The sequence below is a fragment of the Panthera leo genome, chromosome D3 (genome assembly GCF_018350215.1).
Source record: "Panthera leo isolate Ple1 chromosome D3, P.leo_Ple1_pat1.1, whole genome shotgun sequence".
Classification (NCBI taxonomy): Eukaryota; Metazoa; Chordata; class Mammalia; order Carnivora; family Felidae; genus Panthera; species Panthera leo.
The window spans coordinates 20,941,513-20,956,862 of NC_056690.1; the positions used below are offsets into that span (position 1 = coordinate 20,941,513).

Genomic DNA, 15,350 nt, shown 5'->3' on the forward strand with positions numbered 1-15,350 from the left:
AATAAAAAGTTTCTGCAGGAACTAATGCTTTGCTAGAGGGAAAACAACCTTAGCCCTACAATAGCTAGGCCTCTAGTATCCTGTGAGTCTTCTTTAGCATATGAAAATCTCACTAAAAACTTCCCTTGGACTTGACCTCCCCTGTGGCAGGATTCTCGCACAGAGAGTCTTACGAGGCTTTTCTTTCCAGGAAGCAACTTTATTCCTGCCGGCACCATTCAGTTGGGTTTGTACCCAAAGAACTGAGCCCCGACCACCACATGGCCACATGGCGTAGTTTCTTTATTTATTTTTTACTTCTTTGTCTCCCATATATGGTAACACACAAACATGCGGTCTGATTAAGTGGTCTCATGTTATAAGGTCATGAGGGATGTTGTCATGTAAGGGGATAACCAAGTTGCTTTGAAGGTTTTTTTTTTCCCTTTCCTTGGGGAGGAGACCCTACCACACCCCAACCCCACAATATATAACCAATCTCTCCTCATGGTTCCCAGGCATCTCATTCTGCCTACGGGTCCTGTCCCTGTGCTTCAATAAAAGATGTCTTTTGCACCAAAGATGTCTTCAAGAATTCTTTCATGGTTGTCAGCTCCGGATGCCACGAAACCCACGTCACCCCAAAGACTTCATCATCATGTATGTCATTTTGCAGTTGCTGTGTTCACAGCATGTTATACTATGAAAAAAATTAAGTGCATGGAGGGAATAAAATCTCAGACATTCATTTTCTGGCTTCTTTCTTCCACTTCTCCATGTGAAGAACATACTCGTGTCAACACTGAATTCACGCACAGTAATTCTTCAATAGATTTGCCAGTATGGGATCTTTTCAAGGAATTTTAGTTGAGGTAAATATTAGAATTTCTTGATCATATGATAAGTTTTACTTAATTCAACATTCTGTAGACAAATGACAATCTTACTGGTACTTAGTTAACTGAAACACTAGCAGATATTCATACGGCTGACCTATACGCTGCAGTTTATTTGCTCATGGATCTTCATTTCTGTGCTCAGAAGCTTCTCCATGATCCAGATGTTCCCTGTTTTTTCACTCCATAGCTGGTGGCTAATCATTGTCATACACTCTGGGCCTGGAGTTCTCTCTTGTCCATCAAGAGAGCAGACACAGGATTGAAATGCAAGAGAAGCTAATGTCAGGGAGGAGACAAGAGTCCTGAAAAAGGGTCCTTGCTCCATTTTTATTAAGATCATAAGGCTTACAAGTGTGATGGACGTGCACAAACAGACAATGAAACTGTAAACATTAGCTCATGGGTGTGAGGGAAAGGGGGTTTCAAGAATAAGTGGTGTTCTGCGTTTGGGTCAATACAAAACAAGTCCTGGCACCAGGCAGATGGCAGGCATGAGGGGTTACCTGTGCTTACCTAAACTTGCCTAGGGGACAAGAAAGACAGAGCATGCTACCTCAGGGTCAACAAGGCAATTTCCATTTGCTAATCAGCTCTGCTCTGGGCAACTTTGCTCTGCTGCTAAAGTCCTGTTTTCCTGTTTTTGTCCTTCCTTCCTGTGAAAGCCCCTTTCTGCTATTGTACTAAATTGGAGGGCGTTTCCACCCTGAATACTTAGTCTTGTTTACTTAATGTTTGGATTCTTTCATCCTGAGATTTCCTATTCCTATATCTTTGTCCTACACTGGGGGCCTTTGCCTTATCTACCTAATCTTGGATGTGTTCATCCTGTGGCTTTCTATTTCTTTATGCCTTGTTAATCCATCAGTGCAAACTCAGGGAATTCCTAAACTAATTCCTCACAAATCATGTCCTTTTCTTCTTTCCTGCATGAACCCATGGAATCCAGTCCATGGTACCGTCACCTTCCCAAAGGATGAAGTTATGATTTTCTTTTGTCCTCTATCCAAATATCAAGTGCCTAGTCCACATCTCCTCTCCAATCATAAAAAGGTCCACATGCAGAAATTACCTTTGCCTCAGATCTACTCCTCTTCATGGAATTCTTATTAAGGTGAATTCACACATTCATTCAGCAAACCAGTTTTGAAGTTTTCTTTGGTGCCAGGCTGTTTTGAGCTTTGTAGATACAGTAACACACCCGCATGTGTGCACACACACACAACAAAATTCAAGTGTTGGACACATAGTGAAGTCAGTCACAGAGAAATGTCTCCATGCAGGTGATGACACACAACCAGTGAACACCCTGGGAATCTGGACCCCACTGCTGGATGCTGAGGGCCCCTCACCTCCCATAGGACACCAACCCTTAACTTCCCCATGTTCTGTCCACAGCCTGCCCTTGGTCTTCACACCTTCCTGTCCCATTCCAAGTGCCCAAGTTCAGACGCCACCCTCTCGGGAGCTTCCCAGGTATGATATGAAACTAGTCCCTGTTCTCAGAGAGCAGGAAAAGTCCAAAGCAAGAGTCAGGACACTCTAGAATAGTAGGTGGAAGTTTCAATAAGCAAAGGGGACTTACCATACATGGCTTGCCTTGGGTGGCAGCATGACAAATGGATTCTCACACCCTCCCACTACATCTTAAGTTTATGAAGAGGGCTTTACTGGGCTCAGGAAGGTATACATCACATCAACACCACATTACTATCTCAAGGCTACATCCTTGAAACAGACTCTGGGAGCAGCAAAGGCACGTACCCACATTCCACAGACAAGGGAAGGGGTGAGGAGACTCAAAGGGCTTGGGTCCAACTCCTGGGTCAATCTGTGATTACAAATTCTTTATGACATTCCACAGCACCTGGCCATGCAGAGTTCCTCCTGTTCCTGTCCATGATTTTCTCATTTTAAATTCTTATTAGGAATTTCTTATTAGGGCTTAAGTTGGGAGACAGGTGATAAGCTGTTTGAGGGGATGGGACAGAGGTAGGGACTGGGAAGTATTGGTCCCTGAGGATACAGTGACCACTCCTTTCACATGACATGTGATGGCATGGAGAAGGGTGAGGAGGACCCAGGCCATGGTGGAAACACAAGCTCTAAGTTCTTCAGGCCCAAAATCAAGGCTGGGCTCCCAGGCCTCTGTCCCTTCAGCGCAGTGCAGAGCAGGGCTTGCCCCTGTGTGCACATCTGCTCCCTGCAAGGTTGGTATTTAACCAGGATGGAGGTGCAGACTGAGAGGACAGTTCTCATGGGTTTCACAGATTGTGTTTCCCCCTCACTGGCAGTAACTTCATCCTTGGGACACACAGGGCCTCCCCAGGTCCCTGTGTCACAGTCTGTTGGTGTAGCTCAAGTGCATGTCTTCAAAAGTCCTCAGGCCCCACTTTTGATTTCTCAGGTGTCCCCATAGGACTCCTGCACCTCTACTGTCCTGCCATGAAATGCAGACACTGAGTCCATTATCCTGGAGCCTGTCCCAGGGCCTGTCTCAGCTCTCATCTTCCATGGCAGAATCCTTCAACTCTCATTCAGCACACCTACCATGTGCCTTCCTAAGACCAGTCCTCATCCTTGTCTCTGGAGTGAGAGGAGAAGGACTGACTTATTTCACTTAGCATAATACCCTCCAGTTCCATCCACATTGCTGCAAGTAGCCAGATTTCATTCTTTCTCATAGTATTCCATTGTATATATAAACCACATCTTTATCCATTCATCAGTTGATGGACATTTAGGCTCTTTCCATAATTTGACTATTGTTGCAAGTGCTGCTATAAACATTGGGGTACATGTGCCCCTATAAATCAGCACCCTTGTATCCTTTGGATAAATTCCTAGTAGTGCTATTGCTGGGTCATAGAGTAGTTCTATTTTTAATTTTTTGAGGAACCTCCACACTTTTCCAGAGTGGCTGCACCAGTTAGCATTCCCACCAACAGTGGAAGAGGGTTCCCATTTCTCCACATCCTCGCCAGCAAATGTTGTTTCCTGAGTTGTTAATTTTAGCCACTAGGACTGGTGTGAGCCACTCTGACTGGAGCCATTGGTATCTCAATGACACACCTGAGATTTCTGAACAGGGCTCAGTCCCACGCAGGTCTATGGTGACACTTCCCATCCCTCAGTATCTTGACCTTCCCAAGCTAACACTGCTACCTGGTCACCATAAAAGTGTTCATTCAGCCTGGAAGGATTCAGGCTTTGACACCAGAGCCTGGTCCTGCCTTCTGCAAACACCATTATCCTTCCAGGACTGTGGATCACAGTTTCAAATGTGAGGCATCCCATGGACTTGGTCTGCAAGAAAGTTCAGTTAGAAAAGGCGGCTGTGGGGGCGCCTGGGTGGCGCAGTCGGTTAAGCGACCGACTTCAGCCAGGTCACGATCTCACGATCTCGCGGTCTGTGAGTTCGAGCCCCGCGTCAGGCTCTGGGCTGATGGCTCGGAGCCTGGAGCCTGTTTCCGATTCTGTGTCTCCCTCTCTCTCTGCCCCTCCCCCGTTCATGCTCTGTCTCTCTCTGTCCCAAAAATAAATAAAAAAAAAAAAAAAAGAAAAGGCGGCTGTGGTAGGTGAGGGCAAGTTGTGAACAGGCCTGAGATTCATAGGGAATCAGGGAAACATGAATTTCGCTAAAGGAAAAATATCACTATCACTGCTGATGACATCATTCTTAAAAAAAAAAGAAGACTCACTTTGTCTAAACTTATGTTTGAAAATAATAATAATCACAGAAGGATAAATGATGTGGTCTGTCAGGGCTACCATAAGAAAATTATTGTTCACACGTTCAACTCTTTTTCTTCCTTTAGCCCCCCAGAAACAGCAGATGTTTGTCCTCTCTCCAGAATTTTACTGCTTCTAAAATGTGATATAATTATGATCATAGTATGAAAAATATCCTGTTTTATAAATGTGCCCCCTAGTGCCATCTTAGTTGGTTCCAGGTTTGGGGGATTATATATAATCCTGGAATAAACATCCATGTGCAGATAGATGTTGGGTTCCCTTCAGTTTTTAGTCATTATAAATAATCTACTATACCCATTCACATACAGGTTTTCCTATGGACCAAAGTTTTTAATTTTTTTTAATTTTAAGTTGGCAAATATTTCAAAAACATCAGAAAATAAGACAAAAGTAGCCAGCACTGGAGGTTCCGGAAGATGGCGGCATAGGAGGATGCTGGGCTCACCGCGCGTCCTGCCGATCACTTAGATTCCACCTACACCTGCCTAAAGAACCCAGAAAACCGCCAGAGGATTAGCAGAATGGAGTCTCCAGAGCCAAGCGCAGACGAGAGGCCCACGGAAGAGGGTAGGAAGGGCGGCGAGGCGGTGCGCGCTCCACGGACTGGCGGGAGGGAGCCGGGGTGGAGGGGCGGCTCGCTGGCCAAGCAGAGCCCCCGAGTCTGGCTGGCAAAAGCGGAGGGGCCGGACGGACTGTGTTCCGACAGCAAGCGCAACTTAGCGTCTAGGAGGTCATAAGTTAACAGCTCTGCTCAGAAAGCGGGAAGGCTGGAGGACAAAGGGAGGGAGAGCTGCTGAGCCCCCGGACGGCAGAGCTCAGCTTGGCAGGGAACAAAGGCGCTCGCCAGCGCCATCTCCCCCACCCATCCCCCAGCCAAAATCCCAAAGAGAACCAGTTCCTGCCAGGGAACTTGCTCACTCCGCGCAAACACCCAACTCTGTGCTTCTGCGGAGCCAACCCTCCGGCAGCGGATCTGACTCCCTCCCGCTGCCACAGGGCCCCTCCTGAAGTGGATCACCTAAGGAGAAGCGAGCTAAGCCTGCCCCTCCTGCCCCCGTGCACCTTGCCTACCCACCCCAGCTAATACGCCAGATCCCCAGCACCACAAGCCTGGCAGTGCAAGTAGCCCAGATGGGCCATGCCACCCCACAGTGAATCCCGCCCCTAGGAGAGGGGAAGAGAAGGCACACACCAGTCTGACTGTGGCCCCAGCTGTGGGCTGGGGGCAGACATCAGGTCAGACTGCGGCCCCGCCCACCAACTCCAGTTAGACACCACAGCACAGGGGAAGTGCCCTGCAGGTCCTCACCACTCCAGGGACTATCCAAAATGACCAAACGGAAGAATTCCCCTCAGAAGAATCTCCAGGAAATAACAACAGCCAATGAGCTGATCAAAAAGGATTTAAATAATATAACAGAAAGTGAATTTAGAATAATAGTCATAAAATTAATCGCTGGGCTTGAAAACAGTATACAGGACAGCAGAGAATCTCTTGCCACAGAGATCAAGGGACTAAGGAACAGTCACGAGGAGCTGAAAAACGCTTTAAATGAAATGCAAAACAAAATGGAAACCACGACGGCTCGGATTGAAGAGGCAGAGGAGAGAATAGGTGAACTAGAAGATAAAGTTATGGAGAAAGAGGAAGCTGAAAGAAAGAGAGATAAAAAAATCCAGGAGTATGAGGGGAAAATTAGAGAACTAAGTGATACACTAAAAAGAAATAATATACGCATAATTGGTATCCCAGAGGAGGAAGAGAGAGGGAAAGGTGCTGAAGGGGTACTTGAAGAAATTATAGCTGAGAACTTCCCTGAACTGGGGAAGCAAAAAGGCATTGAAATCCAAGAGGCACAGAGAACTCCCTTCAGACGTAACTTGAATCGATTTTCTGCACGACATATCATAGTGAAACTGGCAAAATACAAGGATAAAGAGAAAATTCTGAAAGCAGCAAGGGATAAACGTGCCCTCACATATAAAGGGAGACCTATAAGACTCGTGACTGATCTCTCCTTTGAAACTTGGCAGGCCAGAAAGGCTTGGCACGATATCTTCAGTGTGCTAAACAGAAAAAATATGCAGCCGAGAATCCTTTATCCAGCAAGTCTGTCATTTAGAATAGAAGGAGAGATAAAGGTCTTCCCAAACAAACAAAAACTGAAGGAATTTGTCACCACGAAACCAGCCCTACAAGAGATCCTAAGGGGGATCCAGTGAGACAAAGTACCAGAGACATCACTACAAGCATAAAACATACAGACAACACAATGACTCTAAACCCGTATCTTTCTATAATAACACTGAATGTAAATGGATTAAATGTGCCAACCAAAAGACATAGGGTATCAGAATGGATAAAAAAACAAGACCCATCTATTTGCTGTCTACAGGAGACTCATTTTAGATCTGAGGACACCTTTAGATTGAGAGTGAGGGGATGGAGAACTATTTATCATGCTACTGGAAGCCAAAAGAAAGCTGGAGTAGCCATACTTATATCAGACAAACTAGACTTTAAATTAAAGGCTGTAACAAGAGATGAAGAAGGGCATTATATAATAATTACAGGGTCTATCCATCAGGAAGAGCTAACAATTATAAATGTCTATGCGCCAAATACCGGAGCCCCCAGATATATAAAACAATTACTCATAAACATAAGCAACCTTATTGATAAGAATGTGGTCATTGCAGGGGACTTTAACACCCCACTTACAGAAATGGATAGATCATCTAGACACACAGTCAATAAAGAAACAAGGGCCCTGAACGATACATTGGATCAGATGGACTTGACAGATATATTTAGAACTCTGCATCCCAAAGCAACAGAATATACTTTCTTCTCGAGTGCACATGGAACATTCTCCAAGATAGATCATATACTGGGTCACAAAACAGCCCTTCATAAGTTTACAAGAATTGAAATTATACCATGCATACTTTCAGACCACAATGCTATGAAGCTTGAAATCAACCACAGGAAAAAGTCTGGAAAACCTCCAAAAGCATGGAGGTTAAAGAACACCCTACTAACGAATGAGTGGGTCAACCAGGCAATTAGAGAAGAAATTAAAACATATATGGAAACAAACGAAAATGAAAATACAACAATCCAAACGCTTTGGGATGCAGCGAAGGCAGTCCTGACAGGAAAATACATTACAATCCAGGCCTATCTCAAGAAACAAGAAAAATCCCAAGTACAAAATCTAACAGCACACCTAAAGGAAATAGAAGCAGAACAGCAAAGGCAGCCTAAACCCAGCAGAAGAAGAGAAATAATAAAGATCAGAGCAGAAATAAACAATATAGAATCTAAAAAAACTGTAGAGCAGATCAACGAAACCAAGAGTTGGTTTTTTGAAAAAATAAACAAAATTGACAAACCTCTAGCCAGACTTCTCAAAAAGAGAAGGGAGATGACCCAAATAGATAAAATCATGAATGAAAAATGGAATTATTACAACCAATCCCTCAGAGATACAAACAATTATCAGGGAATACTATGAAAAATTATATGCCAACAAATTGGACAACCTGGAAGAAATGGACAAATTCCTAAACACCCACACTCTTCCAAAACTCAATCAGGAGGAAATAGAAAGCTTGAACAGACCCATAACCAGCGAAGAAATTGAATCGGTTATCAAAAATCTCCCAACAAATAAGAGTCCAGGACCAGATGGCTTCCCAGGGGAGTTCTACCAGACGTTTAAAGCAGAGATAATACCTATCCTTCTCAAGCTATTCCAAGAAATAGAAAGGGAAGGAAAACTTCCAGACTCATTCTATGAAGCCAGTATTACTTTGATTCCTAAACCAGACAGAGACCCAGTAAAAAAAGAGAATTACAGGCCAATATCTCTGATGAATATGGATGCAAAAATTCTCAATAAGATACTAGCAAACCGAATTCAACAGCATATAAAAAGAATTCTTCACCATGATCAAGTGGGATTCATTCCTGGGATGCAGGGCTGGTTCAACATTCGCAAATCGATCAACGTGATACATCACATTAACAAAAAAAAAAAGAGAAGAACCATATGATCCTGTCAATCGATGCAGAAAAGGCCTTTGACAAAATCCAGCACCCTTTCTTAATAAAAACCCTTGAGAAAGTCGGGATAGAAGGAACATACTTAAAGATCATAAAGGCCATTTATGAAAAGCCCACAGCTAACATCATCCTCAACGGGGAAAAACTGAGAGCTTTTTCTCTGAGATCAGGAACACGACAGGGATGCCCACTCTCACCGCTGTTGTTTAATATAGTGCTGGAAGTTCTAGCATCAGCAATCAGACAACAAAAGGAAATCAAAGGCATCAAAATTGGCAAAGATGAAGTCAAGCTTTCGCTTTTTGCAGATGACATGATATTATACATGGAAAATCCGATAGACTCCACCAAAAGTCTGCTAGAACTGATATATGAATTCAACAAAGTTGCAGGATACAAAATCAATGTACAGAAATCAGTTGCATTCTTATACACAAACAATGAAGCAACAGAAAGACAAATAAAGAAACTGATCCCATTCACAATTGCACCAAGAAGCATAAAATACCTAGGAATAAATCTAACCAAAGATGTAAAAGATCTGTATGCTGAAAACTATAGAAAGCTTATGCAGGTAATTGAAGAAGATATAAAGAAATGGAAAGACATTCCCTGCTCATGGATTGGAAGAATAAATATTGTCAAAATGTCAATACTACCCAAAGCTATCCACACATCCAATGCAATCCCAATCAAAATTGCACCAGCATTCTTCTCGAAACTAGAACAAGCAATCCTAAAATTCATATGGAACCACAAAAGGCCCCGAATAGCCAAAGTAATTTTGAAGAAGAAGACCAAAGCAGGAGGCATCACAATCCCAGACTTTAGCCTCTACTACAAAGCTGTCATCATCAAGACAGCATGGTATTGGCATAAAAACAGACACATAGACCAATGGAATAGAATAGAAACCCCAGAACTAGACCCACAAACGTATGGCCAACTCATCTTTGACAAAGCAGGAAAGAACATCCAATGGAAAAAAGACAGTCTCTTTAACAAATGGTGCTGGGAGAACTGGACAGCAACATGCAGAAGGTTGAAACTAGACCACTTTCTCACACCATTCACAAAAATAAACTCAAAATGGATAAAGGACCTGAATGTGAGACAGGAAACCATCAAAACCTTAGAGGAGAAAGCAGGAAAAGACCTCTCTGACCTCAGCCGTAGCAATCTCTTACTCGGCACATCCCCAAAGGCAAGGGAATTAAAAGCAAAAGTGAATTACTGGGACCTTATGAAGATAAAAAGCTTCTGCACAGCAAAGGAAACAACCAACAAAACTAAAAGGCAACCAACGGAATGGGAAAAGATATTTGCAAATGACACATCGGACAAAGGGCTAGTATCCAAAATCTATAAAGAGCTCATCAAACTCCACACCCGAAAAACAAATAACCCAGTGAAGAAATGGGCAGAAAACATGAATAGACACTTCTCTAAAGAAGACATCCGGATGGCCAACAGGCACATGAAAAGATGTTCAACATCGCTCCTTATCAGGGAAATACAAATCAAAACCACACTCAGATACCACCTCACGCCAGTCAGAGTGGCCAAAATGAAGAAATCAGGAGACTATAGATGCTGGAGAGGATGTGGAGAAATGGGAACCCTCTTGCACTGTTGGTGGGAATGCAAATTGGTGCAGCCACTCTGGAAAGCAGTGTGGAGGTTCCTCAGAAAATTAAAAATAGACCTACCCTATGACCCAGCAATAACACTGCTAGGAATTTATCCAAGGGATACAGGAGTACTGATGCATAGGGGCACTTGTACCCCAATGTTTATAGCAGCACTCTCAACAATAGCCAAATTATGGAAAGAGCCTAAATGTCCATCAACTGATGAATGGATAAAGAAATTGTGGTTTATATACACAATGGAATACTACGTGGCAATGAGAAAAAATGAAATATGGCCTTTTGTAGCACTGTGGATGGAACTGGAGAGTGTGATGCTAAGTGAAATAAGCCATACAGAGAAAGACAGATACCATATGGTTTCACTCTTATGTGGATCCTGAGAAACGTAACAGAAACCCATGGGGGAGGGGAAGGAAAAAAAAAAAAAAGAGGTTAGAGTGGGAGAGAGCCAAAGCATAAGAGACTGTTAAAAACTGAGAACAAACTGAGGGTTGATGGGGGGTGGGAGGGAGGGCAGGGTGGGTGAGGGGTATTGAGGAGGGCACCTTTTGGGATGAGCACTGGGTGTTGTATGGAAACCAATTTGACAGTAAATTTCATATATTAAAAAATTAAAAAAAAAAAAAGTAGCCAGCACTGGATATAGTCATGTACATGATAATATCAGATGCAAAAAGCACTGACTTATTCTTCAAGCACATGGGTAGAGCTGAGATCCCATGATATTTTCAAGGTCAAAAGAAATTGTTTCATTTAATTTAAATCAGGAAGAAGACAATGAATACAAACTACCGCAGAAGTAAACTGTCCCCAGCTGATAAAGACAAGACATTTCTATTTTCAAGTAGACTCTTTGTCCAGGAATTGGCAGCTCAAAGTGACACTGAGGACAGAAGGGAAAGGAGGAGTCTCACTCATAGGCAGTGCCCAGAAGGGAAAGGAGGAGTCTCACTCATAGGCAGTGCCCTTAGATGGACTTGGGCTCAGGCCATCAGCAAAAGAATAGGTAGAATCACAGACTAAACTGAGCAGATAGTTGCTGGTGTATTCCCCCTCTTCACAGTTGAGTAAGTAGGTTTCTGTGTCACTTCCCCACACCCTGGAGCACTGTGTGAGCTCTGAGACTATTGTCCCATGCTGAACAGTAATAATCAGCCTCATCCTCAGCCTGGAGCCCAGTGATGGTCAGAGTGCCTGAGCTGCCAGACTTGGAGCCAGAGAATCGATCAGGGACCCCAGAAGGTCTCTTGTTATCACAATAGATGATGAGTTTGGGTGCCATTCCTGGGATCTGTTGGTACTAGTACACATAATATCCACCCCCAATGTTGGAGCTGCTTCCAGTGCAGGAGATGGTGACCCTCTGCCCCAGGGCCGCAGACACTGAGGATGGCTGAGTCAGCACAGACTGGGCCCAGGACCCTGCAAGGGGGAGGGAGAGACACAGAGAGGATGATGCTGGAGTCTAGAGATAAGAGGAGGAAACAAGCCCCATGTATCCTCCCAGAGCCCCCTCCCCTGCCTCCACATCCAGTCACCTGTGCAGTGAGCCAAGAGGGTGAGGAGGAGAGGAGACCAGGCCATGGGGGAGGTCAGCACTGATCCTGCCTTGTGTGGCCACACAACTGACCAGAGCCTCCCTTAATCTCTTCTTTCCCCTCTTCATCCTCTGAGAAAAGGAGGGCCCATCCATGCAAATGAGACCTCAGCTCTCACTGAGCTTGGGTCTGATTCTTCTGTCTGAGGATATCAGGGGTGTAGGGATGTCGCAGCTGTGAGCCCTGAGCAGAGGACATAGGCAGTGCCAGGTGACATGTACTGCTCTGATCACCGTTGACCCTCAGAAAAGGTCCCTGAGAGCCTCCTGGAGTCCAGGCCCAAACACACCTTTGGGTGACATTGTGACCAGAACCCACCGCAGACTGCTCCTGACTCCCCCCTGCACTGTCCACTGTCCTTTGCCTTAGGGCCAGGCCAGTTGTCCTCTTATGTCACCTCTCCTCACCTCAGGACAGACTGTATGCTCTACTCAGACTCCATGGCTCCCATGGCTGCTCATGGATCAAGACTCAGGGGGTGTCTCTACATAAACTCCTCCTAGAACAGGATCAAGTCTGGAGCAGTGACAGGTCCCCATGGACACATGGCCCCTTCAGTGCAAGATGCTGGGTTTTTTTTTTTTTTTCTCTAATGTGATCCCTCCCTTGGTAGAAATTCAGCAATGTGTCTCCAAACCCTAAAAATAGGACTTCATTTCTTTTTTTTATGTTTATTTATTTTTCAGAGAGAGAAAGAGACAGAGCATGAGTGGGGGAGGGGCAGAGAAAGAGGGGGACACAGAATCCAAAGCAGGCTTCAGGCTCTGAGCTGTCAGCACAGAGCCGGATGCAGAGCTCAAACTCATGAACCGTGAGATCATGACCTGAGCCAAAGTCAGACGCTCAACCAACTGAGCCACCCAGGCACCCTCAAAAATAGAACTTCAAAAGTTCTTTCAGAATGGCTTATAAATACATTGTTCTTTGATCTACTCCTTGGCCAAGTTTCATTTTACCGGTCTCTTCATCAATGCATGAGTTGTTAAACTATTTCACATTTGTTCAGTCTCTATAAAAGAGTCACATATTTGCCTTAAATCATCCAGGCTACCTCTGATCCCAGCTTCAGGGACAAAGAAGAGGGATGTGTCTGTGATAATGTCTCCTGTGGGCACAACTCCATAAGGTAGGAATTCTCAAAAATGACCCTGTTATGACTTGGGGACAGTAGACTGGGGGATTGGAAAAGAAGGGGCCAGACATGGAGTGTGTGTCTGGAGGGTACTGCACTGGGCCTCTGGGCTGGTCCTCACCAGAGGGAGAGACAGGTGGAGAAGAGGAACATGGGTGGTGGTGGGCTATATTCAGGAGAGAGTTTTTTTGAGCCTCTTTCATCTTTCTTACTCTGTCAAGGAAGTGGAGCCATCATATGAATATTTTTATTGCTTTTTGTATATCCTGAGACTGCTGAATTTCAGATCAATACCTGGTGGATAGAATTGGGTATCAACTTTCCATAAGTCATGGCTTCACTTAAGTTGGTGGCTTGAAAACCTAAGCTACAGATAGGGACAAAGCATTTGCAATATCTATGAGGACAGATTGATATTTAGAAAATATCAAGATTTAGGTCAGTAAAGAGAGAAGCAACACAATTAAAAATCACCAAATGATATGGATTATTAATTTCCCAAAGAAGATATGTAAATAGCCAATAAGCACATTAATTATACATAATACCATGATGCAAAAAAAATTAAGTCACAATAATATCCTCATTTCAGAAACACAAGAATGGCTTAGAGAAAGCAGATCCCCCCAGTGCGGGGGCAGCAGATAGATGGGTGCCCGGGGCCAGGACTGGGGGCAGACTGACTGAGAAGTGCAGGAGGGAAGTTAATGGGTGCTGGTGATGTTTTATATCTCTGCTGTGGGATCCATTAAAGAGCTCATACATTTGTGCTCCTCAACAAACTTGTGCTTGAAATACATTTATGTTATTTTATTAAAAAATTCACCTCAGTAAATTTGATGTAAAAACCCAATGCAATTTTGACAGTGAAAGTACAATCAGTAGTATACTTTTCAGAAGTCATGACTATTGCAAAGAGAATGTTGATGAAATTATGGTTGAAAAGATGAAAAAGGGGGGCACCTGGGTGGCTCAGTTGGTTAAGTGTCCAATTTCAGCTCAGGTCATGATCTCATGGTTTGTGGGTTTGAGCTCCACATTGGGCTCTGTGTTAACAGCACAGAACCTGGAGCCTGCTTCAGATTCTGTGTCTCCCCTCACTCTGTCCCTCCCCCTTTTGTGCTCGCTCTCTCTCTCTCTCTCAAAAATAAATAAACATTAAAACTTTTTTTTAAATAAAAAGATGAAAAAATAAGAAACTAATGCCTTCTGCTTTAGGTTAAATACAGTAATTACATTTATTTTCCTAAACTCATTTGACCTTTCTTTCTTTCTTTCTTTCTTTCCCTCTCTCTCTCTCCCCCTTTTTCTTTCTTTCATCTTGAGTTTTCTATGGGATCTGGATCTGCAGATTTGAAAGCCCTCACTTGTTGCCCAGTGATTTCCCATGACAGGCCTGTTCCTATGAATTTCAGAGCCATCTCACTGATGGAATTACCAAACACAGACAGCGTGTCCTTCCAGGACAGAGTGACTTGGTGTCAGACTTGTCTCAGGGTTGGGCACAGCTATAGTTGCTTTGTGTTCAGAATGTTCGGGATCGAGCAAGTGCTCATTCAGCCACCCATGAATGATGAATAAATTGCTATTACACAAATTCACCTGGAAACCAAAAGTTTCTGTCGAAGGTCCCGCATCTGAGTGGAGGAGAGGTGGATATAAGGTCCATGAGGTCACAGATTCTATAGCCCTGGTTTGGGTCAGAAGATTTTTCAGCAGAGGTTCAGCCTGACTGGACATGTCACTGCCGTGACTGAGAGAGTGACAGCCCAGCTCTGAAAGCACAGGCAAGTTGTGTCTTACATGTCCATGGGACTTGAGTTCTGTGGGAGCAGCACTGAGGCTGTTGTCTGAGAATCAATGTCATGATCAGCCTCAGGTACTTAACGGAGCCCCGAGATGGTTGGGAGCTGAGATGCCCACAGAGATAGAGACTCACCCTAAGATTCCTGAGCATTATCATAGTTCCAGGAAAGATATTCAAGGCTCATCCTGGCTGCCTGGATGTCCTACGCTTAATGTCCCTGATGTTTCCTACTGATGGAGACTGTGCCTCCTGTAGATGGAGACACGAAGGACAGCTGGGTGAGCACAGGTTGACCTTGACTTCCAGAGAGACAGAGAATTCTGGAAACTGCAGAGTCCAAGACACTATACACTCAGAGAGAGGAGGCAGCTGTGTGTGTGCGTGTGTGTGTGTGTGTGTGTGTGTGTGTGTGTGTGTGTGTGTTAGACCAAAAAAGAGGCCAAATGGCCTCCTGTCCCTCC

At 44.3% G+C, this 15,350-nt stretch overlaps 1 pseudogene; it reads right to left on the bottom strand.

Moving 5' to 3' along the window:
• Positions 1-11,300: 11,300 nt before the first annotated feature.
• On the bottom strand, positions 11,301-11,936 carry LOC122204052 (annotated as a pseudogene).
• Between the last annotated feature and the right edge of the window lie 3,414 nt (positions 11,937-15,350).